Below are 21,894 nucleotides of genomic sequence, written 5' to 3'. Positions count from 1 at the left end.
ATACCTATTGAACACAGTGGGATTATCCCTAAAGTGGACAAGAAGGCTTGCAGGAAATGGAGACACCAGAACTGGCACTATAAGTTAGCTAAACTATAATAAACCAACCAGACAATTGCCTCTGAGGTTTGATATCCATCAAGCAGAGTAGGCACCTGTTCTGTAGGGTCATCTGTTTTGAAGGCTGTAAAGAAAATACTATGAACACCCCTTTTCCCTTACCATAAATTTAACATCTACCAAAACAAATCATTTAGTCTTACATATAAGCACACAAGCAGTGGGGTGTCTTAGAATTCTGTGCCTACAGCTAACTGACATGTAAATCCAACCCTGGTGCCTCCAAACACATGAAAGCTTTATTCCTTACTGTGTTGTCTTGTAAGAGACTAACAAGATTAAAACATTTAAAAAAAAAAACATCTAAACTATTTACTCTTGGTGCTGTGAACCAGCCTTCACCTTAAAAAAAAGAAAAACCATATGGGCATCAATAAAACCCCTATACTACTATGTGGATGGCTTTAAACCTCATTTTGGACTCATCTGCCAGGTGGGGGCAAATCTACTAAATGTTTAAAACTAGCGACTGGGCAGCCATTGGGATTTGGCCTGTAATTAATAGGGCAGACATAGCCCATGGCATCAGGTGGGGGAATTAAAATCAAATTATAGGGGAGTGGACAGATCAGTGGACCTTGTATATATAACATACAAGATGCAGCTCAGTCACTTAACTTCAACATTCACAAAATTTAATACTTAGACAAATGTTACCCATGGAGCAGCACAGCTTAGTGGAAAAATGGCCTTGACAGAGCTAGGAGGCGGGCATTTATAGTTAGTGTGTTTGGATTGGCAAGCTATCTGGGATGGACAGGCTGCCATCTTAAAATTTTCCCATTCTTATGCTTTCTTACAGACCTTGTTGTTGTTACCAGCACTGCTGGTGGGGCTATAGGCCTGGGAGAATTATTTTTTCTCTTGCAGGTTCATCAAGGGGTCGGTTTACAGCACAACAGCAAATCTGAGCAGGCCTAATGGGCCTAGGCAGCACATCTGAGCAGGCTTAATGGGCCTAGGCAGCAAAATCTGAGCAGGCTTAATGGGCCTAAGCAGCACATCTGAGCAGGCTTAATGGGCCTAGGCAGCGCATCTGAGCAGGCTTAATGGGCATAGGCAGCATATCTGAGCAGGCTTAATGGGCCTAGGTGGCAAAAGAAAAACAGCAGGGCTCCGAGACATCAGGGGTACTGTTCAAGACCATAGGATAATACTGACAGGAAAGATGTCAGATCTGAACATAGCAGATACAGTGATCATCATGGCAAGGATGTATAACAGGAATCCTTTGGCAGCAGGAGTGGCAGGTTCCTCATGAGGTCTGTGTTTGCATCCATAGTGAAGGGAATCTAAAGAGCAACCCAGAAGGGAGCTGACTGGGTTCAGGAGCAGCTAAAATCACTGATGACAGCAGAGCTGAGAGGCTTTATGGCAGAGAGTGCAGGCCTAAAGGGCCTAGCCAGCAAATTAATCACAGCAGGGCCCCAGGACATCAGGGGTGCTGCTCAGGACCACAGGAAGCTTAAGACTGACAAGAAAGGTGTCAGATCCAGTGATGATCGTGGCAAGGAAGTAGAACAGGAATCCTTTGGCAGCTGGAGTGACAGGTCTGGGAGTTGGTCGCCAGCTGTTTCATTTAGGAACCTGGCTCCAGGACCCATGCCAGCAGCTTTGGCTGCAGGTTTCGGACTGGGAAGATGATGAGAGGAAGCCCCGCAGTTTTCGGCGACTGGGGGCTCAGGTGGTAAGTGCACTACATGGTGGAAATTTACTAGGTTTCAAATATTTTCAAAATTCATAGGGTACAATGACAGCAAACGGGTCAGGTTTTGGGCAAGTTTGGGTACCACACACAGGGTCACAAGGTTGGGAGCACTGCTACTGTAGTTCTGGAGATTGAAGGGAGTGTTGGGGGTGACGCGGTGGAATCATCGTTTGTGTAGGTCACTTCTGAGGTGGATAATGAGCGAACTGAACTGCATTCCTGGTGCGGCCAGATAGAATGCTTATGTATCCTTTTCAGGGGGTTCCGGCAGTCCATTTAAAACAATTGGAAGGGGGAGTTTTGGGAATATTCTCTTTTGACCTTAGAATAATTAGTTGACATGAAGGAAGAGGATAAGATGGATGCAAAGTAAGTGAGAAATGAGAAAAGGTGGTGGTATCAGAAGATACCCAATTCTTTTGGTAATTGGTTGGAGGCTTTTTTGCATGCAAGTGGGGCATCGGCTGTAAGGTTAAGCACAAGTGCCCTGGTTGTAGGGGAGCCCACAGACTCAGCAAGTTCTTCGAGCAGGGTAGAATCCGTTCCACCACTGGCGCATCTGGCTTTGTGGTGACTTCCGTTTCCATAGGGGCAAAGCCCACTGAGGTTAGGAGCAATGCTACTCTGGCTAAGCCTCTATGCGTGTTTGTTAAGGGACAGTTTTGCACATGGGTTTTTTATTCATTTTTAGGATCTGGGAAGCAGTTAGGCAGTTCCGTGACTTGAAATCAGTTTTGGAGTTCCCGCAGGGGGTTAGGGACAATTTGTTCAAGGAGGTAGAATAGCAGGGCCATTTGAGTCGTTCCTGTTTGAAAATCTCAGAATTTCATTAGGGGTGGTACCGAAGAATGAGACTAGAAAATACAGACTTATGTACTATCTGTCTTATCCTAAGGGGTCATCAGTAAATGATGATATTGATAGGGAGCTATGCTTAGTCTCTTACGCATCATTCAACCAGGCTTTCATGTTGGTTAAGAAGTCTGGGGAAAACGCTGATGGCTAAGGTAGATATAGAATCGGCTTATGTATGATAGGAATGCTGTAATGGGTAGCCCAGTTGTTCTGTGTAATATTGGCGGCTGACAAAATGGAGGGCCTAGCTATTTGTCTTACTTCCTAGGGTTGGAGATCGACTTGGAGAGGGGTGGGTATAGGCTTCCTATGGACAAAGTGATTTCATTGCGGTAGGTTGTAGCAGAGGTAAAAGATGACGTTGAGGCAATTGCAATCTTGATCGTCCATCTTAACTTTGGGTTATGCTGATAGGACAAGTTTTAACAGGTTTTTGACTGAAGCTACTTGTGGGAAAGAATCACTTATTACTATATTCAGGGTCACTGCTGTTATGGAGGCAGATGTGTAAGTATGTGATCCATCTCTTTATTGGGATGGTGTTTTTAGAAAAGTGACGGTTTCTCCTGAGGAGCATCTTTATTGATGCGTCTAGGATCGTTGGCTTTGGGACTTATTTTGGAGGTCAGTGGTGTGCAGAAGGTTGTCCTGCAGAGTGGAAAATAAGCCCACTTGTCCACAAACTAGCATTCCTTGAGTTGTTTCCATTGGTGGTGGCACTTTCATTGTGGGTTGAGCAGTTGAGTCATAGGAAAGTTATATTCTTTACTCACAATATATTGTTTTTTCTCTTGGTTAATTACCTGTTTGCGTCATTGATTCCGGTGGGGCATGGACATGGGGATACAAAAACATTTTTAAAAAAATAAATTAATTAATTAATTAATTAAAGCTATAAAAAAAGTCTCACTAGGAAGTATTGTTATTTCTTGAGCTTTTGTGTTTGCTTCCTTAGGGTTGGTTGCATGGTTGATTGGCCATTCATATGTACACTGGGCACAGAAGAGAGCTGCAGTTGGGTTCCAAGGTCAGTAGCTGGGCTTTCCGGTGGACCAGGTTACATTGGTGTGGCTCGGATTTTGGAGTTTCTAGTAGAGAGAGGTGTGGTGGTAGGTGTTTAGCAACTTGGATAAGTTAGGGGTCCCCAGATGTTGTTTTATTTCACACAGGAGGTAATGACATGGGGCAGGTGCAAAAGCGGGAGTTGATTAAACAAATTAAAAGGGATGTGGACCAATTGCAGGAGCTAGTGGCAGGGGTAGTGGTTCTTTGTTCGGCAATGGTTCCATGGCTTCCCTGGAGGCATGCTAAGGATCATGCTGTAAGATTAAGGTCAATATATTGATGGAGGCTTTCTGATAAAAGGTTGTCAGGATGGTGATTAGGCACCTGGAGCTGGAATTAATGTTGCCAGGTTAATTTTGCATGGATGGGCTGCATCTTTTGGATGTTGGTCTCCGCCATTTCAATTTGGGAATACACAAAGGTGAAAGGTTTGACTAGGACATTATATATTGAGGGTGGTGGTGCTCAGACATCTTAAGGGGTCATGGTCTGAGCTGTAGCGAGGGACTGGATCAGTAAATTGGGGGGTGGAATGGGTTGTTATCATGGATTTAATTAATTATGTGTTTTAAAAGTTGGTATGTGGTTTAAAAGTTGGTATGGTAGGTTTTTAGCTGGCCTGTGGCTCAGGGGGTGTAGTGGTATCTCGGGTACATTGGATAATTTGGACAAGTTGACATGGTAGGTTTCCACCTGGCCTGTGGCTGAGAACCTGGGGGTGTAGGGGACGGGGTATCTCGGTATACCCCTACATTGGATAATTCGGCCAAGTTGTTTGCACTTTATTATGATTAATGATGTTATTTATGTTATATTGTTATGATGTTATGTTGTTAATATTGGGGTCAAAGTCATTGTAATGTTGTGGGGGGCTAGTTATATACTGTGTTATAGGGTTTGTTTGACAATGACTTTTCGTATTAAAATTGATATTGTATTAAAAGCTGTGGACATAATTTTACCCAACATATTGGTGTCTGTGCATCATTGGGTATGAATGGGGTTTTTTATTCTTAATGCCCAAGGGTACAACTATGCACCTGTCATGTAATGGGGATTTTTGCACCGCTCCCTGTCACATCATCCTCATTACAGGGTCCTATTTAACCTTGCATTGCAGAGAGTACCACGAGGAAGGATTTCCCAAGTAAATTGTTTAATTTTCTAAGAATATGCATTAGGTTGCTAGGATAGGACTTGCCGAAATTGGATACATGCACTATGGCAGGCTTGCAATGTATGATCATATACTGTAACTAAATCTCCATAATTTATCCATGATTTATTTTAAAAAATAACGATTACATTTTGTGAGTGAGCGGGTGTGCTGGATCTTGTATGTTGTATTAATTGGGTTCATCTTTCTTTTTCATTTATTTTTTATTTTTATTTTGTGTGTTCCTTTTTATATTTTTACAACATATATTAAAAAAATATGCAACATAGGCTACCTTTTCATCTGTTTTATATTAGCATACTTTTTATACTTATGCTTTTGTATTGATTATACAATTACGGTATAAAATGGTTTTCTATATATTTGTTGAGTGCTCATATATCTCTAGCAATTACATTTTTATTTCCCATAAGGCATATAATGTTTGTCCTCTTGGTGCTTGGTTTCATATTTAATGATTAATGGCACCTTTTATGATTTACTTTATACAGTTTAGTCACTTCTCTATTCACTTATTTGAGCTTTCCTCACATACATATTGTGGTAAGTTACCTGCACAAGGCAGTACATATTTCATTTAAGTATTCCCTATGAACTAAATGTATGTGGGCTCAGCTAGGCAGAACTCTATTTTGATAACCTGTCTAGGCTTTATTTTGAGCACTCTTTCTCTGTCTTGTGTAATTAATATCTTTAGAATATAAACACAATATTTCCAAGGCCCATATCTTTATCAAGAAATATATATATTGTGACCCACAAACCATAGTAAACTTTTGCAGATGCTCATTTGAACGTATTTGTTGTGGTTTTTTTTAATAAATGTTTTGAGGAAAATGGCTTCATCTCCCTAACGGACCAATCCTGAACACCCACGTGGAAACCAGAACGACCTACTGAATGAAGTGAATATCATCAAGACACTTTAAAACCTAAAGAATTAGCCATCTGTTCTCTTTTATTAAACATCTGATTGACTATTGCTTTCCGACACAGTTTTGTCACTGGGTATATATACTGACCTGCGTGACCAAGTAAAGAACAAGCAGAATCCAAAAAAGTAAAGTGCAGGATATTGACAATCCATACGTAATGATTGGAAGAAAATGACCTTTTTGTTTTGATGATTGTAATAAGGAAGATATCCACAATTTCAGACAATTTAATAACATAACATGGCTTAACTTTGTTCAGCTATGGTGACCTGTATAATACATACAAAAATAGACTGTTCACGTGATGTACATTTAATGAACCCCACATGATTCAGGTTTAGGAATTACACGGAAGATGCATCTGTGTGTCAAAATATTTAAAATACAAGGGGTTAATATGTGTTTACTCATCTTAAGAATGACACAAGTGCTTTGCATCATACAAAACCTCACTAAGTACCTATGCTATTATCAGGTTATATTATGTGACTGGTTATGCCAGATGATGCTATAAATCAGTTATCCTTGCTTTCCTGCATTATCTGAATGCTCATAAAATTGAAACTTGTCAGGCCACTTCATTAAATAGAAACACACCATTATTTATTAGCAGAATCCAGCTGGGAGCACTTTGATTGAAGAAAATGCTCTTATTTATTTCCATATGTAAAATCCAGAATCCTTCTAGTTTTATTGAAAGTGCCTGTTCCTGTTAAAAGTTACTCTACAACATGGCTTTAAAGCAGGCTTCCCCAAACTCCAGCCCTCCAGATGTTGCTGAACTACAACTCCCATGATTTTCAGCCCATCTATTTCAGTCATAGAATCATGGGAGTTGTAGTTCAGCAACAACTGGACCTGCACCACCTCAACTGAACTAAGGCTACTTACCTTAATATGTTGTCACTACTTTATTCTCTTTTTTTATTAAAGTGCTGTATTATCAGTACTAGTTCCTCATGCATATATGACACTCAGTTGTGGCTGAGCTGCTCTGTTAATGTGATGCCCTTGGTTGCCTTTCAGAATTGAGTATAAACTTCTCCTCTTAAATGCCTTAACACTTATATGTTTATAACTTGTTACCATACAATACTAGGTTTTTTCTCCATTTGTAGCATCTGGACCTTTAATCATTCACTACTTTGCCAATGCATTATTTGCTAATACTCTAGATATTCCTTCCCACCCACCCCCCCAAACATGGCATATTTTTAGTTTCTCTATATTTACTGCACATGTGTATACTGATGCTATTTTATGTTTTCTAAGTACATGTTTTTCTTATTTTTTATTTGCACCACTGTCATTTATAGTTTGTATCTGCCCTTTCTGAGATCTGAGATGTTCTTCAGCTTGTCTATCCCTCATTGCTAATTTCACAGTTATCACTGTAAACACTAATGGGCTTAACAAACCTGAAAAAGGATGATAGTCTTAATGTGAAGCTTCTGTAGTCTTTATCCAGGAAACTAATTTTCATGGTCCCTTGGCTCAGACTTTTTAAAATGGCCACTTCCCACTTGGGTACTATAGCAATTATTCCTCAGTGTCACGGTTCGCACCATGCCAAGCAAACTGCCAGGAGTGGACATCACTCCTCAGGGCCTGGCTGGGAATAAACCTGGGTCCTCTGCGTCCCAATCAGTGACTTTACCTTGTCGCCACACCTCTTTGTTATGTTCTGGTTCTGTTATATTCCTGTAATGTCTGTTCTGAACTTTTGGTGCTGTATCCGACTTCTCTCTTGAATTATCCTGGTCTGTTCTACGTATCTGGAAGCACTGTCCCAGCATGGCCCCAGTGCACTGACTCACAACCTTGGAGATTTCTACCGGTTTGTGAAATACTGCAAAGGGTACCTTAACTCTGCATTAAGGACTCCCCCTCGAGGTAAGATCCCTGACACTCAGCCACTCAGTCACAGTGATTCTCTTTTTTACATCCTTTTAATTCACAGGCCCAAATGGTGGACGCTGAGGGTAGAAATACTATAGTCATAGGTTTGCTTGCCTCTCAAATGTATACCTTTTATTCATTTAATGTTAAACAATGCTCCTGCCTGCACAAGATTTTGCAATTTGTTGATTCTTTTCAGTAAAGAGTCTTGGTGTTTGAGGGAGATTAAAATCTGATGGTTGATCCTTGCTTGGAGAACTCTTTGGGTTCCTTACTCGGGTATGCTCACCTGAGGCATAATTTACATATTTTGCATATATAATAGCTTACTGACACCTGGAAATTCAACACACTTCTACAGCAGACACTACATTCTTTTGTACTGCCAAACAATCTTCTTCTTATATTGATCTGCTTATACTTTCACACCATTTCCTACACCTTTTATGTCTATATTCTACCACCCTACCCTCTATTTTCTGGTCAGACCATGCTGTAATTCCTATGATGTTGTTACTTCAGACTTTGCCATGTTCTAAGTTCTTCTATGTGGCATCAAAATGAATACATCGTGTCATTGCCTAGCACTCAATCAATGATTAAAAATGACATACAAAATTATTTTAAGGAAAATTATGTCAATTAAATTTCACCCATGTTATTATGGGAAGTCGTCTTTATCGAGTTAGGGACACCAATTTAGAACAACACTACAAAAATGTCCTTTCCGACTACACTCTAGCAGAGCCTACTGTAGCCAGCAAGAAGGGAGAGAAAATAGGAAATAGCATATCCAAACCAGGCATATGATCAAAAGTCAGGATAAAGGGGGAGGGGGGGCTTCTAGTAAGAAGGGACAGGGAAGAAAGAGGAATAAAAAAGGGGAAGGGAGCAGAAGGGGGATAGAGAGATGAATTAAAAAAAAGAGGGGAACGATGACTCTACCAGGGGAAATACACATTTAACACTAAATAGGGGATTCAGCTCAGGTTTTCAAGCTTTGATACAAAATCCAACTAGGGGAACCAAGTTGTACGTGAAGAATCCATCAGCACCTCTGTTTGTCTTATCTACTCGACCATAGCTATCCCTTGATGGAGCAACAGAGAACCCCTTTCCCTCCAAAGGAAGGGGACCAGGGACTTAGCTGCACTGAGCAGATGTTTAGTCATGGACTCTTTGTATCAGGAAAGGGACATCAAGATGTGGTTGAGCAGCACCTCAGCTGGTTGCAGCAGCATCACCTCCGATAATTTGCTTCAAGGTTGAATGTATCACCTCCCAGTAGGGGACAATACCAGGGCACTCCCACCAGATGTGAAACAGGCAGCCTACCATGTCTTTGCACCTCCAGCACAAATTTTAAATTCTATTATTGGATCTGTGAGTTGAGGAGTGTGGTGTCATCAAGTCAGCAGCTTATAATTATTTTCCTATACGGAGACGTATAGGAAGATAATTAAGATATTGCTCAGGGCTTCCAAGATTCCTATTCTGCATTGTATGACATCCTAATACACAATACAAAAAGATGCAGTGGGGGGCGGGGCTGGCCGCGAAACTAAGAGGAAGCATGCCTCACTAGCTCCGGCAAAAGAAGACCGATAAACGGTAAATAAACGGAAAATAAACTAATAACAAGGCGACACAAAGGTCACACAACGCAAGGGGACACTGGGGCGCACAAAATGATACCCGGCAAGCAACGATCCAATCGGTACGCACCCAACACCCTGGCGAGGCCTACCAGCATGGGGAACACGGGAGAGACGGACGCTCTCCTGCCGCCAAGAAAGGTCGGAAACTCGAATAGGAGCCCTCGTTCCCCCCCCTTTGACCCGGTGGGGGTTATCCCGGGCCACCCACTCATAATCCCCCCGACTAGGGGTACTCAAGCGAAGCAAACACAAAGTCAGGCAGACACTAAAGATGCTTGTAAAATGGCGGACGACTTACACACCGCAGCCAGGTGCAACGCCAGAGAGGACACAGAGCGCCGACTCAATGGCATCTTCACAGCTTTCTGGAAGAAGCTAGAGGTGCTTATGTGGCCACCAGTACAGGCGTCCCCACCCGACAGCACAACACGAGACCTAACTGTCCCCCCAGACTCCTCTCCCAAGATGAGCAGGCACCGGAGACAGGCTGCCATGAAACCAGCATGGAATCCCACCAATGGCAAACGAAGCCCGAAACAGACTACCAAGGTCCTGGGGCAAAATGCGAGCAAACGCCATCAGTTATCCAGCCCGCTCGCTAAGGCCCAGCATAGGCCTCGGAGGGGCACAGTCCACCTTTACCGATCGAGTAGGCGGCAAAGCACGAAGACTAACATGGCGGCAGCAACAGCCCGACCACTCGGGAAAAGAAACAGCCAGCGTCCACACCAAGCAGACTGAACCCCGACCGGGACTACACAAACCCTATTAAGAGGACCCAGCATCTACAAACCAGACGGGAGAACCCTCAAACGGGCGGCAACACATGCCGGAGGAACGCATACCCCCCAACTTTTGACATGCCTCCAAGGTACGCACTTACAGAGACTTACCTCACAAGACCGGAGGACCCATCGTTCCTACCCGGACAGTATCCAGCATCCGATGGGTATCGGCTGAACCTCTCTGGACATTCCACAGGCCTCACAGCCGAACCTCGCTCCTGGTGACAATTACCTGTTTTCTGGACTACTTATGCAACACCTCACATTACACAAGTTAACTCCTGCCGACACAATGCACACCTAGGCTGGGTCCACCATACTAAAATAACAACACTACAGCAGCATCCCAGCTTGTATCCCTCATTAGTTAATTCTTGAGACGGATTCCCTAGCGCATAGCCAATGAATGTCACCTTGCTGGCACGAGGGTCACCAGGGGATGGAAAGGCTTAAAGTACCTTCACCTGTCTGTTGCTCTTTATGAGTGTTTTTCCCAAACTACCCAATTACCTAACTAAATGAACCATTAGACTACTCAGAAACTTATATCTATTCATCCAATAATCATCTTTAACACTTCTACTAACATAGCAAGTGGCATGTTCTATACACCAAAACTGCTTCAATTTTGTCAAATTGGACAAGAGTTGTAAGTGGAGTGCCTATGGATCCTGTCCTGGGATCACTACTCCTTAATCTATTTATAAATAATGTTGAAGTGGGCATTTAAAGCAATTTGTCAGTGTTTTCAAGTGACACAACATTAGATAAGAAAATATGGTCAGAACATGATATAACTTTTTTACAGAGGGATTTGTATAAATTGGGGGACTGGGAAGACAAGTGGCAGATTGGATTCAATACAGATACATGCAAAGTCATGTATTTTGGAATAATGAACCCACAAGCCACAATACATTAAAGGGACACTATAGTCACCAGTAAAACTACAGCGTATTGCATTTGTTCTGGTGAGTAGAATCATTCCCTTTTTCAGAGAAAATGCAGTGTTTACATTACAGCCTAGTGCTAACTCCACTAACCACTCCTTAGATGGCTGCTAGAGGTGCTTCCTGGGGCAGTTCTGCCTAATGTGCAGCACTGCCATTCAGTATCTCCACCCTCTGCATGCAGACACTGAACTTTCCTTATAGAGAGGAATTGATTCAATTCATCTCTATGAGATGCTGATTGCCCAGGGCTGTGTTTGACTTGTGCTGGCTCTGCCCCTGATCTGCCTCCTTGACAGTCTCAGCCTCCTATGGGGAAGCATTGCGATTGACTCAGACCACCCCGTCTGATGATGTCAGCAGACAGAGACAGGTCAGAGGCAAACAGGGGTAGAGGTAGCAGCTGCAGACTTGAATAAAATTAATATTTTACTATATTTAGGGTGGCAAGAGGGAGCCAGGGGGGGAGGGGTGGGGGGAATGGTGGTTTTAACACTTTAGGGCCAGGAATACATGTTTGTGTGCCTGACTCTATAGTGCTCCTTTAAATAATGTTGAATTAGAATAGTGTAGAATTAGGATAACTATAATGAGAAAGACTTGGGAACAATCATAGATTCCAAACTAGACAAGAGGACAGTGCCTTGCGAAAGTATTCACCCCCCTTGGCATTTTTTGTGTTTTGTTGCCTCACAATCTGGAATTAACATGGATTGTTTGATGATTTGCATCATTTAATTCACAGAACATGCCCACAACTTTGAAGATGTTGTTTTTTGTTTAATTGTGAAGCAAACAACAAATTGGACAAAATAACAGAAAAAGTCAATGTGCATAACTATTCACCCCCCTAAAGTCAATACTTTGTAGAACCACCTTTTGCGGCAATCACAGCTCCGGGTCACTTTGGATAAGTCTCTATGAGCTCATACAGACTTATCCAAAGCGACCCGGAGCTGTGATTGCCGCAAAAGGTGGCTCTACAAAGTATTGACTTTAGGGGGGTGAATAGTTATGCACATTACTTTTTCTGTTATTTTGTCCAATTTGTTGTTTACCATTGGGATTTTTGCCCATTCCTCCTTGCAAAACTGCTCCAGCTCTTTTGAGTTGGATGGTTTGTGTTTGTGAACAGCAATCTTTAAGTCTGACACCATATTTTCTATTGGATTGAGGTCTGGGCTTTGACTAGGCCATTCCAACACATTTACATGTTTCCCCTTAAACCATCCAAGTGTTGCTTTAGCAGTGTGTTTGAGGTCATTGTCCTGCTGGAAGGTGAACCTCCATCCTAGCCTCAAATCATGCACAGAGTGGTACAGGTTCAAGAATATCCCTGTATTTAGCACCATCCATCTTTCCCTCAACTCTGACCAGTTTCCCAGTCCCGGCTGCTGAAAAACATCCCCACATCATGATGCTGCCACCACAACGTTTCACTGTGGGGATGGTGTTCTTTGGGTGATGTGATGTGTTGGGTTTGTGCCAGACATAGCATTTTCTTTGATGTCCGAAAAAGTTAAATTTAAGACCAGAGCACCTTACTCCATACATTTTGGGAGTCTCCCACATGCCTTTTCGCAAACTCAAAACATGTTATTTAGTTTTTTTGCTGAAAGTAATGGATTTCATCTGGCCACTCTGCCATAAAGCCCAACTCTATGGAGCGTACAGCTTATTGTCGTCCTATGTACAGATACTCCAGCCTCTGCTGTGGAACTCTGCAGCTCCTCCAGGGTTACCTTAGGTCTCTGTGCTGCCTCTCTGATTAATGCCCTCCTTGCCTGGTCCATGAGTTTTGGTGGGCGGCCGTCTCTTGGCAGGTTTGCTGTTGTGCCATGTTCTTTCCATTTGGTTATGATAGATTTGATGGTGCTCCTGGGGATCATCAAATATTTGGATATTTTTTTTATAACCTAACCCTGACTTGTACTTCTCAACAACATTGTCCCTTACTTGTTTTGAGAGTTCTTTGGTCTTCATGGCAGTGTTTGGTTAGTGGTGCCTCTTGCTTAGGTGTTGCAGCCTCTAGGGCCTTTCAAAAAAGGTGTGTATATGTAATGACAGATCATGTGACACTTAGATTGCACACAGGTGGACATAATTTCACTAATTATGTGACTTCTGAAGGTAATTGGTGGCACCAGAGTTTTTATGGGCTTCATAACAAAGTGGGTGAATACATACGCACATGCCAATTTTCTGTTTTCTAATTCTAAAAAATAGTTTGATGTATATATTTTTCTCATTTCACTTCACCAACTTAGACTATTGTGTTTTGATCCATCACATAAAATGCAGATTAAAGGAACACTATAGTCACCTAAATTACTTTAGCTAAATAAAGCAGTTTTAGTGTATAGATCATTCCCTTGCAATTTCACTGCTCAATTCACTGTCATTTAGGAGTTAAATCACTTTGTTTCTGTTTATGCAGCTCTAGCCACACCCCCCCCCCCCCCCCCCCCCGGCTATGATTGACAGAGCCTGCATGAAAAAAAACTGGTTTCACTTTCAAACAGATGTAATTTACCTTAAATAATTGTATCTCAATCTCTAAATTGAACTTTATTCACACACAGGAGGCTCTTGCAGCGTCTAGCAAGCTATTAACATAGCAGGGGATGAAAAATTATCTTAAATTGTGAAAGCTGGTAAGGACCCTGAACAGTATAGTAGCTACAGACCAATATCATTAATACATAATGATTCAAAATTGTTCTCAAAGATTTTGGCCAAAGAGTTGTCTCCTCTCTTGTCTGGGCTAGCCTACTTGGATCAGTAAGGCTGAGTACACTCCACTAAAATCTTAATTAAACAGAACTTGCAATAAAGAAAGCCTAAATAGGGCTCTCTTTACAGGAAGTGTTTATGGAAGGCTGTGCAAGTCACATGCAGGGAGGTGTGACTAGGGTTCATAAACAAAGGGATTTAACTCCTAAATGGCAGAGGATTGAGCAGTGAGGGTGCAGGGGCATGTTCTATACACCAAAACTGCTTCATTAAGCTAAAGTTGTTCAGGTGACCATAGTGTCCCTTTAATAAAACATTGAACTTAAGGCTGTAATGTAACAAAATAGGTAAAAAGTCAAGGGCGTGAATACTTTTGCAAGGCACTGTATATACTGCTGGTCTGCAAAAACTAGTAAGGTACTTTTATTTATAAAAAGGGGTCTTGATTCACGTGATCAAAATATAATTTTGCCTCTTTACAAATCAATAGTAAGACTCCCCCTTGAACATGTGGTGCAATTTTGGGCACCAATTGCAGAATCTAGAAAACATGCAGAGGTGGTGCAGAGGTGGTCTGCAAAACTAGTAAATACAATACAATCCACATCAATCCCAGCTAAATCCAAAGGTTTCTGCACTTTACTGAGCCTCATGAGACTGGTAATAACTGTATGAACTGTTCCTGGATTATATTTTTAACTTTTTACCAATAAACTGTTTTTTGTCATAAGCATCCAGTTTGTACCATTGCTTTCTACTTTTAGTGATACATTTTTGTATTACTTTAGCATTCAGTCTCCTATACTGTATTGCTATAATATATCTATATTTTAACTGCATCTTTGAAATATACAAAGTATAATAATTGGAGTGAATATCCACTACCCTGCTCTATATCAGGGATAGAGATATTTGCACTGCACATATCATCGGTTGCATTCTACTATTTACCTTTTTTTCTTTGGTTTTTATTATTATTTTCATTCCATTGCATTCTATTTTCTGTTTTTATCTGTTGCTATCCGACTCATCTTCTGTTTTTACTATTATCCTATACTTTTTACTCCTTCGATTTTATTTCTATCTTTGCATTTAGATCTGCAGCGTATACCATTTTGGTTTTCTTAAAGGCATAGCACGCAATTTTATATCTCTATTCTTGCACCTTTTATCACACTTAGCCAATATCACAGCTTAGCTCCTGGTATCTGCATACTACAGCAGAGTGCTTTCTTTATTTATAGGTTTTAGTTAATCCCTATTTTCCAGTTTTGAGCGACCTAGTGTTAGTCAGACTCCCTCTCCCCTGGGCATTACATTAGGTATACCAGAATCTTTTATTCACAGTAAAGAAGGAGACTATATTTAAAAGAAGAAAAACTACTACAACAAGAGGACATAGTCTTAAATTAGAGGGGCAAAGGTTTCAAAATAACATCAGGAAGTATTACTTTACTGAGAGGGTAGTGGATGCATGGCATAGCTTTCCAGCTGAAGTGGTAGGAGTCAACACAGTAAAGGAGTTTAACCATGCATGGGATAGACATAACTAACTATAAGATAAGGCCAGGGACTAATGAAAGTATTTAGAAAATTGGGCAAACTACATGGGCCGAATGGTTCTTATCTGCCATCACATTCTGTGTTTCTATGTTTCTATTAGTGGGGGTAGAGGCCGTATTGTGGGGAACTGGGGCTATTGTGTGTGGATAGGAACAGAATGAGGGGCAGGGCAGCATTGTGGGTGTTGGGCTATTGTGGGGTTATAGGAATATTATTGGGGGGCAGGGGCAGTATTGTAAGGGAGGTAGGGCAGCATTGTGGGGGACTAGGGCTATGGTTATGGGTAGGAACAGTATTGGGGGCAGTAGGGCAGAAATGTGGGGGGCTGCCATTATGGTGGGGGGTAGGGACTGTCTTCAGGGGCAGCAGGGCAGCATTGTGGGGGATTGGGTGTTATGGTGTGGTGTAGGAACAGTACTGGGGGCAGCATTGGGGGGTAGGGACAGTATTGTCAGCAGGGCAGCATTGTGGGTGACTGGGGTTATGGTGGGGGGTAGGAACAATATTGGGAGTCAGCAGGGCAGCATTATGGGGGGCAGGGACAGTATTGGGGGGCAGCCAAGCAGCATTGTGGGGACTGAATAAAGAAAAGGGTGAGAGCACTCAGATAAAATCGAAGAAGTACATACAAAATGAGTAAAAAATACCACCCAAAATGCAGTCACTCTATCTCTGAAATAAACCTACAGCAAGCCACAGGCTTACAGCCAGCAAGCCCACAGCCTGCCAGCCGCAACCAGCAAGCCACAGCCTGCCAGCTGCAGCCAGCAAGCCCACAGCCTGCCAGCCGCAGCCAGCAAGCCCACAGCCTGCCGGCAGTGGCCAGCAAGCCCACAGCCTGCCAGCCGCAGCCTTTAAGCCCACAGCCTTCCAGCAAGCCCACAGACTGCCAGCCAGCAACAGTAATTAAGGTAAGAGGAGCCAACTTGGCCTAGGTATCAGTGAGCTATGTTGTGTTGCTATATTGTGAATAGGAACCAGAGTGTTGGAGAGACCCGCATCCAGGCCCCATTAGACATGGTAGTCTCTAATGGGACCTGGAGGAAATTCTTTCTAACACACTCTCTAAAGGACACTGAGATAGCCTCTTCTAGAATGACCCCCCTTCCAGGGCCCATTAGCCCTCAATTGTAGTCTCTACTGGGGCCTGGAGGTGACTGTTTCCAGCAGGGACGCTAAGATGGCCTCTGTTAGAAAGACCCCCTTCCAAGCCTATTAGACTCCATTGTAGTCTCTAATGGGACCTGGAGGAAATTCTTTCTAACACACTCTCTAAAGGACACTGAGATAGCCTCTGCTATAAATACCCCCCTCCATGGCCCATTAGCCCTCAATTGTAGTCTCTACTGGGGCCTCGAAGGGATTATTGCACTTTTGTTCCTTGTGTCTAAAGATTGTGTAGGGTGTTGCTGGAGGCGGTGCATGGAGGCGGGACAAGGGTGGCGCTTGCTGTGGATTATGGGTGGGGCCTGTAAGGGGGCCCTTGATTTATTTTGCCCGGGGGCCCTGAGGGTTCTCAGTCCGCCCCTGGGGTGTACTCACTTCTGTTGCCAACGGTTTAGACCTTAATGGTATTAAGTTATTTTGAGGGGACAGCAAATTTACACTGTTATACAGGCTGTACACTTACTACTTTACATTGTAGCAGAGTGTAATTTCTTCAGTGTTGTCACATGAAAAGATATAATAAAATATTAACAAAAATGTGAGGGGTGTACTCGCTTTTGTGAGATAATGTATGTCTCAGTATGACTTCTAACAGATTATCCTATAACATTTACTGTGCAAAATGTCTAAGGGTATTAAAAGTGCTAGTTAGTTCTGAAAAAAATTCTAGAATGTTCGCACACCCTTTCTTAAGGGATTTTCTGTTTGTATGATCTCACTCATGGCACTTATTAAATGCATCTTCATTACATGAATTCATATAATGCACTATATCTGTTTTATAGAGAAAACACACATTACACCTTCTTTCTTGATTCTTTTAAGGACACTTCAAGCTCATATTTTACTGTATGAAAAATCTTGGAACAAGTATTTTAAAGGGAAACTAAACAAAGTTGTATTCCTGGCACTATATCAACATATATTGCCCCCCTTCGTTTCTCCCCTCACCCCCCTCACCCTGATGCAGAAGGGGTTTTAAAATCCTATGCTCCCATTCGGACTTTCCCCAGGGGTTTTGGGTGACGCTGGATTTCCTCATGCATAGTGTGAGGATGTCCAGCATGAGTTGGGTATTGCAGGGTTAAACTGACCAGGGCATTGCAACCAGACCAGTTTAATGAGCTGAAGTTGTCTGGGTGCATATAATGCCCCTTTAAGGCTACTGCAGATATCTGTAACTTTTGGACATAAAGGGCAGAAATATTTTGCGCTTTCATTCTATAAATGATTAATGTAAACCAAAAAAGAAGATTCGGGATATGGCTATGTAAATTTACAGAAGAAACATAAAACAAAACATAGTGTGATATTGTTATAAAATACAATATTTCATGCGCAACAATCTTTTGCACTCACAAGATGTAGACGGTAAAAGCGCTCTTAGGGTGCCTCCCCTGGAGTAGAGGGGGGCTAGCTGGTATTGCTTGTCACCTCTGGATCCTTGTTTCACCAAAAGACATCCACAGGTCAGGGTTCAGCAATAAAAAATGTATTTAAATAAAAAGTGTAGTCACCATATTCAGCATAGGATATAAATAACAAAAAGTTGTCCTACGCGTTTCGTTCTGTAAGAACTTCCTCAGGGACCACAATTAAAAACAATAATCATGTATCAATGTACAATACATAAATAAACATATCCTATACAAACCCCCCCTCCCTGTGTCCTTAAATAGGGCTAATCCCTAGAGTCCATCGGTGGATCCAGTGGGTGTGTAAATCCTTCCTGTTCCTGGTTGGAGGAGTAATCTCCCTGTGGCAGCTGTTTTCCATCCATTAATTTCGTAATTCGCGCTTTTCTCGGCAAATGCCGAGAGTAATCATATTTTGCCGAAACCGGAAGTGACGTCATTGTAACTTCTGTGTTCCACATGCGTTACACCAGTGACGTCTCCATAGCAACCAAACGTGATCGAGCTATTTAAAAATCGCCTGAAACTAGGGAAGATAGAAACCTCCATTCTGCTAAAGAAAAGATTATTAGACATATACACTGTAATTAGCCATTATTCACATCTTTTATACATAGAGTATCATCCTCCTCAACCATCCTGTCATTAAAAATAATAATATCATTAAAAAATTATAATAATATTGATCCTTATATTTTACCCAATATTCATGATACCTCAATGTGTAAAAGACGTAATATTATAAAGTGATGAAATTCCTCCTATAGATCATTATAAAGTGTTTTTTTTGTTTTGTTTTTTTTTCAATATATAACTTTATACAAACTTAGTGAAAATAGACATCACAGTTAATCCATCACCAACATTAATTGATCTTCAGTATATCATATCTTATTTGTGTTCCTTATATAAATATTTTAAATAAGCCTATTTGGTACCTTAAGGCAATTCATTATTGTAAGTACAAAAGAAATAGTGAATTATAACTTAAAAATTGATGTGCATCAAATAGCCATTATTCATACAGACTCTATTTAGTGAATCTCCCACATTTGAAGCTCTATATATCCCCAGAGCAAGTTAGTTTTCTATATTAGAACAATCAATTGCTGTGCTTTAATTGTATTTTTGTGATTTAGGTCGTACAAGACAAAAAAATCATAACATATAAAGTAAAAAAATAATAATAATATATATAGTTTCTTAAAATTAAATATATATATAAATCCTCTATCTAAATAGGGATTAACCTTCAACTGTAGAAAAAAAAAAACAAATTGGGGACAAAACACACATACCGTATATACTCGAGTATAAGCCGACCCGAATATAAGCCGAGGCCCTTAATTTTACCCCAAAAAACTGGGAAAACTTATTGACTCGAGTATAAGACTAGGGTGGGAAATGCAGCAGCTACTGGTAAATTTCAAAATAAAATTAGATCCTAAAAAAATTATATTAATTGAATATTTATTTACAGTGTGTGTATATAATGAATGCAGTGTGTGTGTATATGAATGCAGTGTGTGTGTATGAGTGCAGTGTGTGTATGAGTGCAGTGTGTGTGTATGAATGCAGTGGGTGAGTGCAGTGTGTATGAGTGCAGTGTGTATGACTGCAGTGTGTGTGTATGAGTGCAGTGTGTATGTATGAGTGCAGTGTGTGTGTATGAGTGCAGTGTGTGTATGAGTGCAGTGTGTGTGTATGAGTGCAGTGTGTGTTTGAATGCAGTGTGCATGAGTGCAGTGTGTGTGTATGAATGCAGTGTGTGTATGAGTGCAGTGTGTATGACTGCAGTGTGTGTATGACTGCAGTGTGCGTGTATGAGTGCAGTGTGTGTATGAGTGCAGTGTGTATGTATGAATGCTGGGTGTGTGTATGAGTGCAGTGTGTATGAGTGCAGTGTGTATGAGTGAGTGCAGTGTGTGTATGAGTGCAGTGTGTATGAGTGCAGTGTGTATGAGTGCAGTGTGTATGTATGAATGCAGTGTGTGTGTATGAGTGCAGTGTGTGTATGAGTGCAGTGTGTGTATGAGTGCAATGTGTATGAGTGCAGTGTGTATGAGTGCAGTGTATGAGTGCAGTGAGTGTATGACTGCAGTGTGTGTGTGTGAGTGCAGTGTGTGTATGAGTGCAGTGTGTATGTATGAATGCAGTGTGTGTATGAGTGCAGTGTGTGTGTGTATGAATGCAGTGTGTGTGTATGAGTGCAGTGTGTGTGTGCATGAATGCAGTGTGTGTATGAGTGCAGTGTTTGTATGATTGCAGTGTGTGTATGAATGCAGTGTGTGTATGAATGCAGTGTGTGTATGAGTGCAGTGTGTGTATGAATGCAGTGTGTATAAATGCAGTGTGTATGAGTGCAGTGTGTATATGAATGCAGTGTGTATGAATGCAGTGTGTGTGTGTATGAGTGCAGTGTGTGTGTGTGAATGCAGTGTGTATGTGTATGAGTGCAGTGTGTATGTGTGTGATGCAGAGCCTTGGTGGGGGGTGGGAATTTTTAATATATTTTTTTATTATTATTATTTTTTTTATTTTTTTTATATTTTTTTTTTTTCATTATTATAATTTTTTTTTTATATTATTATTTTTCATTTTTTTCCATCCCCCCTCCCTGCTTTATACATGGCAGGGAGGGTGTCTCTCCTTCCCTGGTGGTCCAGTGGCATTGGTTGTTCAGTGGGGGGATGAGGGGGGCTGGCAGAGTTTACTTACCTCTCCTGCAGCTCCTGTCAGCTCCCTCCTCCTCCGCGCCGGTCCGTGCAGCTCTTCTGTCAGCTCACACTTTAAGTCTCGCGAGAGCCGCACTATGACCCCGCGGCTCTTGCGAGACTTACACAGGGAGCTGACTGAGGTGCTGAAAGGACCGGCGCGGAGGAGGAGGGAGCTGACAGGAGCTGCAGGAGAGGTAAGTAAACTCTCTGCAGCCCCCACAGCCCCCAGTCTGTATTATGGCAATGCAAATTGACATAATACAGACAGTGACTCGAGTATAAGCCGAGTTGGGGTTTTTCAGCACAAAAAATGTGCTGAAAAACTCGGCTTATACTCGAGTATATACGGTATCTATTATATTCCATTTTAAGACTTATTTAGGCCATATCAATCCAAAAAACACATTAAGTCGATATCTATATTTAGACCCTTAGGTGTAAGAGTCTGTAATTTATGTATCCAGAAAGTCTCCCTTTGGGCTAGTCTTTGGACTCTATTACCCCCACGCCAAAAAGGGGGTACTCGTTCTATTCCCCAGCATCTGAAATCCTTGAATGAAAAAAAGGGACATGATATGCAATGGGTTGGGACTGAATGTGTCATCAGTCTCTTTCTGATATTGTTAAGATGTTCCAATAGGCGAACCTTCAAAATCCTCTTAGTCCGTCCCACATATTGCATGCCACACGGACATTGCAGCAAATATACTACAAAGTCCGTGTGGCAATTGATATTATCCTTAAGTGTAAAACTTTCTCCCGTAGTAGAGCTGAAAAATATATGTGTATTTTTAATAGACACCGTGGTACAGGCTTTGTACCACAGCCTCGAAATGAGCCTGATTGAGCAGAGGTAGGGATTGATGGTGGTTTAATGGCATAACTAGGTGCCAACATATCCTTCAAATTTGTATTTCTTTTGTAAATCACCACGGTATTATCCAATAGGTGTACCCCCAAAACGGGGTCTTGCAACAGAATAGGCCAAGAACTTTGAAGACTCCTCTTAATTTTGTTATAATCAGTGTTGCAATGGGTGATAAATGCTGAACGAAAATTATCCCTAGTTCCCGGAATAGATGGTCTATTCTCCAAAAATGTCTTTCTTTCTATATCACCAATACGACAGATCTCTTTCTCTAGTCTC

Source organism: Pelobates fuscus, chromosome 2 (assembly GCF_036172605.1).
Source record: "Pelobates fuscus isolate aPelFus1 chromosome 2, aPelFus1.pri, whole genome shotgun sequence".
Classification (NCBI taxonomy): domain Eukaryota; kingdom Metazoa; phylum Chordata; class Amphibia; order Anura; family Pelobatidae; genus Pelobates; species Pelobates fuscus.
This window is presented reverse-complemented; position numbering follows the sequence as displayed.